This window comes from Amphimedon queenslandica, unplaced genomic scaffold, assembly GCF_000090795.2.
Source record: "Amphimedon queenslandica unplaced genomic scaffold, v1.1 AMPQUscaffold_13292, whole genome shotgun sequence".
NCBI classification, from domain to species: Eukaryota; Metazoa; Porifera; class Demospongiae; order Haplosclerida; family Niphatidae; genus Amphimedon; species Amphimedon queenslandica.
Genome location: NW_003546472.1, coordinates 127,376 through 136,946, shown reverse-complemented (window position 1 = coordinate 136,946; position 9,571 = coordinate 127,376).

Genomic DNA, 9,571 nt, shown 5'->3' with positions numbered 1-9,571 from the left:
ACACTAATGGAGGTAACAAGTTTTGTTTTTCTTTTTTTCAAAACAATGAGGAAAACACCATTAATATACTCGGTATATATATTGGTACACAAGAAAATGAAGATGTTGAATATAGTATAAAATCAAAAGTTAATGGTGTTGCTAGAAATGGTAGTGTTAAACCAGGACAAATAAACAAAGAACTGTATCAGTATACCTCCTATAGTAACTTTGAAACTGATTTGAGCTTCAATCCACCAAGAGTGAAAGGCATGGTTCCTCTCAGATCAATGAATGATACTGGCATTATTGTTGAAACTGTAGATAGTTCACATAAGATATCAGTGATGGGTTTTAGTGATGGAGCTGAGACATCAGATGGTTTTACTGCTGTGCCAATTGTTGATATGTCAAATATTATTTCAATAGACTACCAGTATTCAGTATTCACTGCAGGAGGAAAAGAATCATTTATTGCAACAATTACTATGTGTGATGATCTTGAGGCTGAGAATGTAACCATCAATGCAACTCTCATTTCTCAAGGAACCTTTTTACCATATAATGGATCCACCATACCTTTTCAAAGTCATTACACTTCTGTTATCACCGGGTCAGACGATCTAATTTCCAGTATTAATGTCATAGCCACTCAACCAATTGGATTTATGACTGGTCATGAGTGTGGTCAAGTTCCAATTGATCAAGTAGGCTGTGATCATCTCATAGAGCAAATACCCCCTTCTTATACATGGGGATATAATTTTTTAACTGCTCCATTTCATGCAAATAATTTTGGATACATATTGAAGCTTTTTCCTGGAAAAGACTTTGGTACTTACTTCAAAATTTTTTGTACAGTAAATACTACTGTGACTGTTAATACTACTGTGGAAAATTTTGTGAGGACAGATCGTCTGGTTGCAAATAGAGGAATTTTTAACATTACTACTCAGAGCTATTGTACTATACAGTCAAAAAAACCTCTTGCTGTAATGCAATATGCAAACTCAAACTCAGTGAAAGATGTTGGTGACCCAGCCATGGTATGGGTACCAGCTGTCAGTCAGTATCTCAACAAATATTTGATAACTAATGATGTCTCTATTCGCTCACAGTCCTTTACCAGTAATGGCATTTATGTGACAGTTTTACCTCATTGTTTTAATGCTAGTGCCATATTAGATAATGGTGCTCCACTTGAGAGCAATGCTATTAACTGGAATACTTTTCACTGTGATGATGTTACTGATATATGTGGTTATGGTGTGTCTGTTGATACATCACAAGGAACTCATTTGTTGAACCATGTTGATTCAAGCTGTTCATTTGGTGCAATCATGTTTGGTTGGGGATACAAGAAAGGCTATGCATATCCTGCTGGCTTTGGAATGAGACCTGTTGGAGGTATGTTATACTATTACTATAGTAAGCCTGTATTGTATTTTCCATAGTGACATTTTACAGTATTGAGCCTCTTATTTCATCAGCACCAGAGAATGGTCTAGTATCTGTTACAGTGTATAGGTCTGGCGATGTATCTGAAGCTAGTTCAGTTCAAGTGGGAACCTTTATGTCATGTGAGCTTGCCAACTATTTTTATCATAATTATCATAAATTTTAATATTTTTTCTTCAGCAAAATCTAATGCAGCAAAAAGTGAGAGGCTATAATATGACTCATATAGTATTATTTTTGCTTTATAGTTGGAGAAGATTTTGAGAATCAAACAAAAACTATACAATTTGCTGCCAATGAATTTTTGGCTACAGTTAATTTTACTTTTATAGACGACTTTTTTCCAGAACAGGATGAAGTTTTTGATGTTAAGTTTATTAATGATCATAAAATTAATATTGGAACATCCCAAGAAGTTGAACTGACAATTCTTGGTGATAGTAAGTATCATTGGCTTTTTAAAGTTTTTCAGTATGTAAAGTGACATTATAGCTTCCCTTATACTCTAACGTTGCCTACACTAATATTTTACCACACAATTTCAGTCATTATGGGTTGTACCTAAGATCTACATGGGAGCCATGTTGTACAAAATTGCACATATGAATGTAAGGATAAGTGCTTATGTGAGTACTAAGTAGAATACTTAGCAATCAAACTATGTGTACTTGTATACTTTTATATTTTGTGCTCTACATTATAGATTTTGTTTACTTCATTTTTGTAACTTGATGCTTGACGCTTCTTATTTTTCTAATAGCTCGACTTATAACTGGTGGTGGTAGTAGTACTGGAACTGGTCCCAATGTTGTGGCACAAGAGGGGGATAGTCAAGTTAAAGTATGCATAACACTCTCAGGATTAGCTGACTCCTCATATCCAGAACCAGTAGAATTTCTTTTTACACCAATGGAGAAATCAGAAGCATTGCAGCCTGCACAAGGTAGATCTATAATAATTGATTGAAATAGCACCAATTTTAGCAGTTAGTGATATTTAAATTACACATGATATGTTTCTTTCATTATGACAATTGCCTGATACAATAGTTTATACGGAAAAACTTGGTTCCAATTCTGATCTCATAATGATTTTAAAATTTTAATTTAATTAATCAATAACAGCCTAATATGAATAAATTTGTGCAATATAAAATATTATTCTCAAACTCAAGAAATAATTAAAAATTTTCTTTTAATGCTAATAGAGGAAGATTATGATAATACAACTATAGCAGTTATAATGCCACCTGGTGATACTGAGGTCTGTGCACATATCAGTACTGTTGAAGATAGGATTTTCAATGAACCAAATGAAGAGTTTTGTATCAATGTAACATCAAATGTTTCACTTGGTATGTTTCATCCTCCAGAGTGTCAAATAACAGTAACCATTGTTGATAAAATAGGTAAGAAGATATTATGCTCAAAACATAATTATTTTAATTTTTTATTCAAAATTTCAAGATTGGACACTTATTTATAAATCGGTGCATTATAATTAAATTAATGTATAGTCGCAGCAAAGATCAAAGGCCTAACAGTTGTGATAAACCCACAGAACACTCCCACCAATACCGCAGTGTGATATTATAAATAGCACACTCATTTATTTAATGTGCAGCAGTGTGATATCAATATCAGTGATAGCAAACGTTATTTTAAAAATATTATAATTAAATCAATTTTGATGAATAGAATGTCTTAACTATTACTTAATTACTGGCATCTGTGAGACTAACTATATTAGTAGTTTTGTGATATAAAAAGAAGAATTCTTATGCTCCAAAGGTAATGCGGAATAATGCTACTGCAAGTTCATTAATTTTGTAATCCACATTGCATAATTTATATAAGACCCAATTGCGAGAGGTTTAAACAATAAGTTTTGTCCCCAATTGACATTATTTTAAACATATTTTTGAATAATGTATTTTATAATGTAACATCACACAGAATGCTAGTACAAGCCTCAGAATTGATTACATTACTATAGCTGGTATAGCTATTTTCTGTCAAAATTAATTTCCATCTACATTCAAATGCTCCTCAGTGTCTTGCATCCATGTGTACACAATTTCAGGCTCAAAATAAAAAATAGATGGAAACTAGTTTCTAGAACAAAAATTTATTCCAACAAAATATACTCATTCAAGGCAATTAAAATTACCATATCCTTTAGTATAACAGCTACATAGATAAGTTTCCCAATTATTCTTTAATTGCATTTATAATCAAACTCATTATGTGATAACTACACAGCAAAATATTTTGTTTAAAACTACCCTTAGAGGGTTACCTCAGTTCCAGAAATCAATTTTTTAGTGAAACTGAGGTATAACCACCCATGGGTTGTTTTAACAACTTATGTTTTGCAGTGTAGTAATTGCATAGGCAGACATTAGACTGTGTTTCTATTGGGAATTGTATAGAACTGTGGTTATCTAATTTTGTATGCATGAAGCTAGGCAAAACCTATTTGCATGCAGTTCAATTTAAAAAAAACACTCATACAGTGCATGCTCTTTCACCTGACTCTCAGGCTTACTAAATATTTACAGTAATCAAACAAGCCTTTTCTACTGATGACTGCAGCTGTTCAGCTGTAGTGAGTGCATTGCTTACTGTGAAAAAATTGATGAAAAATTGCTATGCCAAAATATTCAGACTGAAACTTTTTTATTTTATATTATGATAAACTTGGTATATTACTTGTACAAGGCTTCACAGCTTTTTCAAGGGCTACAATGCAGTAGTTTATATAAACTCTCTCAACTCTGTCAGCTCTATCCACTTATGAAAAAATTAAGCTTTTTCATTGCATGTTGTTAGTTTAATTTCATGTACTGAGATGATGTTATTACTAAAACAAGCAGGCAGTCACTCATTTAGTAACCACATATCGTGTGGCCAGACTCTCCATCATGCATGCACAATTACAGGCCATATTTGATTAATATAGCTATAATTTAATTTCTTATGATAGGTACTAGGGGATCAATTGATATCAACAGGAGACTAAAAGGTATAATCGCTAATAAATAACAGCATTTAAAATGAATAAAAAATTGAACATAAAAGAAAATTGTGAGAGCAAGTAAAGCACAATGTGTAGAATTATGTCTAGTGTGAGTATTATAGTTTAATCTACATGTAGGAACTTCTTGTGCAATTATTCTAAGTCTAATTGTAATATAATTGCATCAATTGTTGTAATTAGAAGCATAATAGTCTACTATGAGTTTGTATTAGATCTATTTAAACAAAATGAAGTAAATATATTCTTAAATTTATTTAGGTGTACCAAAGAGTAGTACTACTGAAGGAAACAAATTTTGTTTCTCTTTTTTTGAACCACATATACCTACCATATTTTTGATAAAAATTGGTACACTTGAAAGCTTTCCTGTTCAATATCATATAAGTTCAGGAGTCAATGGAATCAATAAAACTAACACAGTTCAATCAGGATCAATTAATACAGAATGGTATCGATATATACCAGGCAATAATGAGAGTAGACTTGAAGATTTTCAACCTCTTGTAGCAAACATGACAATAGATTTTTTTAACAGCAGGGATATAAATGACTTCACTGGAATCAAAATTAAAACAATAAATAGTTCACATACAATATCAGTCTCCTGTTTCAGTATGAGTATAGATCGTAGTATTTTTAATTCAACAGTAGATAGTTTTTTGGCAGTTCCACTGCTTAATGTGGGATCAATTACTCAACAGTATAACTACTCTATTTTGAATAAAAATGATAGTTATAATACAGATTCACAAACAGTAGCGGCAATTGTGGTTTGTGATACAATTGAAGCTGGAGGAGTATCGCTTACTTATTCTAATACTTCAATTCCTGGTGATTACTTTGGAATTTTTGATCAACATGGAGTTTGTTCCTCACAGATTAGGTTTAAAACGTACTACACTCCTTCTATTTCTACTCTGCCACCTGGTACTGATGTTAATGCCATTCAACCTATAGGGTTTATGATTGGCCATGCATGTGTTTCTGGCTACACACCTTACTGTGATTATCTCATTGAACAAGTACCTCCATCATATACATGGGGATACAACTTTTTGATAGGGCCAATTAGACCTACTTTTATAGGATATGAAACTATATTTTTGAAATTTTTCCCTGGTAAAGAAATTGGTACTAATTTTAAAATATTTTGTGCTAATAGTACTTCAGTGACCATAAATGTACTAGTTCAAAACTTCACAAAAACAGATCATATGAATTTAAGTAGAGGTATTTTTAACATTGGTCTTCAAAACTACTGTACTGTACAGTCAAACAAACCTCTTGCAGTGATGCTGTATTTTGAATATTTTCATTTGATACGTGATTCAGTTCCTGATATGGTATGGATGCCACCTGTCAGTCAGTACCTAAATAGATATTTAGTAGCAATTCATCCCACACTCTATTCAATTTTCAGAGGTGTATATGTGACAGTTTTACCTCATTGTTTTGATGCTAGTGCTGTATTAGATAATGGTATTCCACTTGAAAGAAATGCTAGTAACTGGCATACTTTTCACTGTGATAACATCACTGATTCATGTGGTTATGGTATTTCTGTTAATATGCAACATCTAGGAACTCATTTGTTAGAGCATACTGATCCAAGCTGTTCATTTGGTGCAATCATGTTTGACTGGAGATTTGTTAAAGGTTATGCTTATCCTGCTGGTTTTGGCATGAGACCCATTGGAGGTAATTCAGATTACTATAATTCTTGTAATGTGTCATACTCTTGTGTGGCATTCATTCATGGGTTCTATATTTCCTATAGTGACATTTTACAGTATTGAACCTCTTAATTCATCAGCACCAGAGAGTGGTCTAGTATCTGTTACTGTGTATAGGTCTGGTGATGTATCTGAAGCTAGTTTAGTTCGAGTGGGAACGTTTTTGTCGTGTAAGATAGCTAGTCTAACATACTTTTATAAATTTTAATTTTTTTCCTCTGCAGCAAAATCTAACGCAGCAATGAGTGAGAAGCTATATAATATCACATAGATCTATATTATAATTTGTTTTTTATAGTTGGAGAAGATCTGGAGAATCAAACAAAAACTATAAAATTTGCTGCCAATGAATTTTCAGCTACAGTTAATTTTAGTTTTTTGAGTGACTCCATTTCAGAATTAGATGAAGTGTTTTTAGTTGGTTTTCTTAAAGATCAGAAAATCAACATTGGGACACCATCAGAAGTTGAACTGACTATTCTTGGTGTGGACTGTAAGTTTTGATGCTTAATGAATAACATACATGTACATCACAGTTAAAATTAATATTTTTAATAAAAAAGAAGGCTTCATGTGGTATTACATATACACATAGTAGTCTGTTCATATTATTTTTAACAGTGATTTTTGAAACATGCCAAATTTTTATGGCATTATTTTTACTTTTGTGTTTGCATTCTATTTTTAGCTAATATTGTGAAGTTTACTGCTGATAATTATTGTGTGCACGAGGGCAATACTTCAGTTTATGTGTGTGTAGAAAAGAGTAGAGATACTACTGATAGTCTAAAACTTGAGATTACAGCTATGGAAGATGCAACACAATCTGCTGCTGAAGGTAATTCATACTTTTAAAATATGTAACCATTATCATTTATATTTCAATCACAAACAATAGAGTCATAAATAACATTCATTTATCTTAAGCTTTTTTAATAGATATATTTGATTTTGTTGCTGAAACAAAAACTATTACCTTTCTTGGGTCAAGTCCACAAGTTTGTGTTCAATTTCAAATAATACAAGACCCTTTTTTTGACTTTAAAGAACCCCTTGAAACATTTTATGTCAACTTTACTGCTACAGGGGATTTAGGTGGTGGTCAAATGACAGCTACTGATAAATCTATTGTAACAATATTTGAAAGTCTGCCAGAAAGTAAGCAATAATAAGATTAATAAATTAAACTCACTCATCAATGAGCTTCCTACTGATGCCATTCCTATTCCTTCCTATATATGCGTAATGATTATTAGTGATATTCAAATTAAAATAATGAATATATATGTGTAACATTTCTATTCCTATTCATAGTTTTTGCTGACAGTATTTCAGGAGCTAATAGCATTTTTGCACCAGAAAGTCAAGAAAATTTGACTGTTTGTGTTAACAGAACCTTCAATTTTTCATGTACTAGTAATGTTACTTTCAGAGCCATGGATAGTGCATTAAGTATTAATGGTAAGAAATTGAACTAATAGTACTTTCAGTCAGCATTTTTATAGCTAAATCTGGTAGTGACTTTGTTGCAGAGATTATAGACGTGCCATTCACATCGGATGATCTCAGAGTTTGTGCAACCTTCATGATTATAAATGATGACATTGTTGAAAAGAATGAGTCATTTCTTATTACTGTAATAGCACCAGAACACATACCAGCAACATTAGAAATCAAAATTACAATCACTGATGAAGATGATGGTGAGTATTTCGTTCATAAACATTTCTCAAACTGAGGAATATTGTTAGCATTAAAAGGATTTGATTAAATCATTATAATTTCTTTTTCTTGTGCAGCTGCTGTAATAAAATTTTCAAATGATACATATACTTTTCCTGAGAATATTGACATGGATGCTCAAGTCTGTGTAGAGACTACAAAAGCGCTTAGTGATGACATTAGTATAAATTTCAGAACAAGGTCTAGTGATGTTAATGGTGCTGCTACTGGTAGGTGGAGAAGTTGTATTGTTCATTTTGCATGCTGCAGCTTGATATCTTGGCTGGCCTTTTCAAACACATAATACATGTAGTAACTTAAAGCATAAAATTTTTTGCCAAACTATCAATTCATAAATTGTCTTTTATTTTTTGTACATTTTACAGCTGTTTTAGATTACATCTCCAAATTTGAAACCAAGACACTTAGAAATGAATCAAAGGCAGTTTGTTACAATATTGAAATAAAGCCTGATGTTACTAGAGAACCTACAGAATTCTTTTATGTGGAGTTTGAAGTTCTTAATTTAGTTGAACTAATGAACAACAGTTACTATGGTTTGTCAAGACTCAATGTATCAAACAGTGAACCAGCAGTTGTGTACATTATGGATACATCTGTAACAGGTTATTATGCATACAATTATGTAACAATTAGACCATTGCTTAATATGTTTCATTTGTTTTATACTTTAGGGTGTGAGTCAGTTTATGCTGATTTGGTTTTGCTTATTTCAGAATCATCGAGTATGCAAAAAAATCAGTTCACAATGGTGAAGGACCTTGCTAGTGCAATATTAAATCAATTACCAATTGGCAAAAATACAACACATGCTGGTATAGTTAGGCTCAGTAATTCAAACCGAACACAAGTTATTTCTCCTCTTGGCAATGTCACTGATTTAAAACAATTAAAACAAATCGTTAGAAATATCAGCATAGATGATGAAGATGATAGAGGTTTGGCAACTCATCTAAATTATTCAATGAATTTAACTCTGAATGAAATTAAAAAGAGAGGGAGACCAAATTCAAGGAAAATTATTGTGATAATAACTGATGGTCTTCATTCACATGAACCATCACCTTATGACTTAGCAAGAATGGCCAGAGTGCTCGGCTATGATATATTTGCTGTTCGATTTTTTAAAAATAGTTCACTTTCTGATTGGGAAAAGCTAACTGGTTATAAAGAACGAGTGCTGTTCTTGAATACATTTAATAGTGGTCAGTCAGAAAGAGCAAATTTATTCATAAGTCAGATCTGCAAAAATATTAGTAAGTGATATTTACCAATAATTAATGCATTGTTTTGAAAGAAAACTTCTTACCTTTCAGGTGTTGGTTCCCAGTTATTGAACACTATTGGAGAAAAAAAGATAAAAAATGTTGGAGAAACTGTATCAGTTAATTGTACTGCAGATGGAGTACCAGTGCCAAATATAGTGTGGCGAAAAGATGGAAAGTATATAATCCCAGAATCAAACAGAAGAAGCACTTTATCATCAAATGTTACTGATGGCTTTCGTATAAATGATATACCACAAGTAAAGCAGAGGACCAGTGAACTGATCATTACTGATCTAACTATGTCTGACACTGGCAGTTATTCATGTAGAGCTGATAATGGAGTGATAGAGA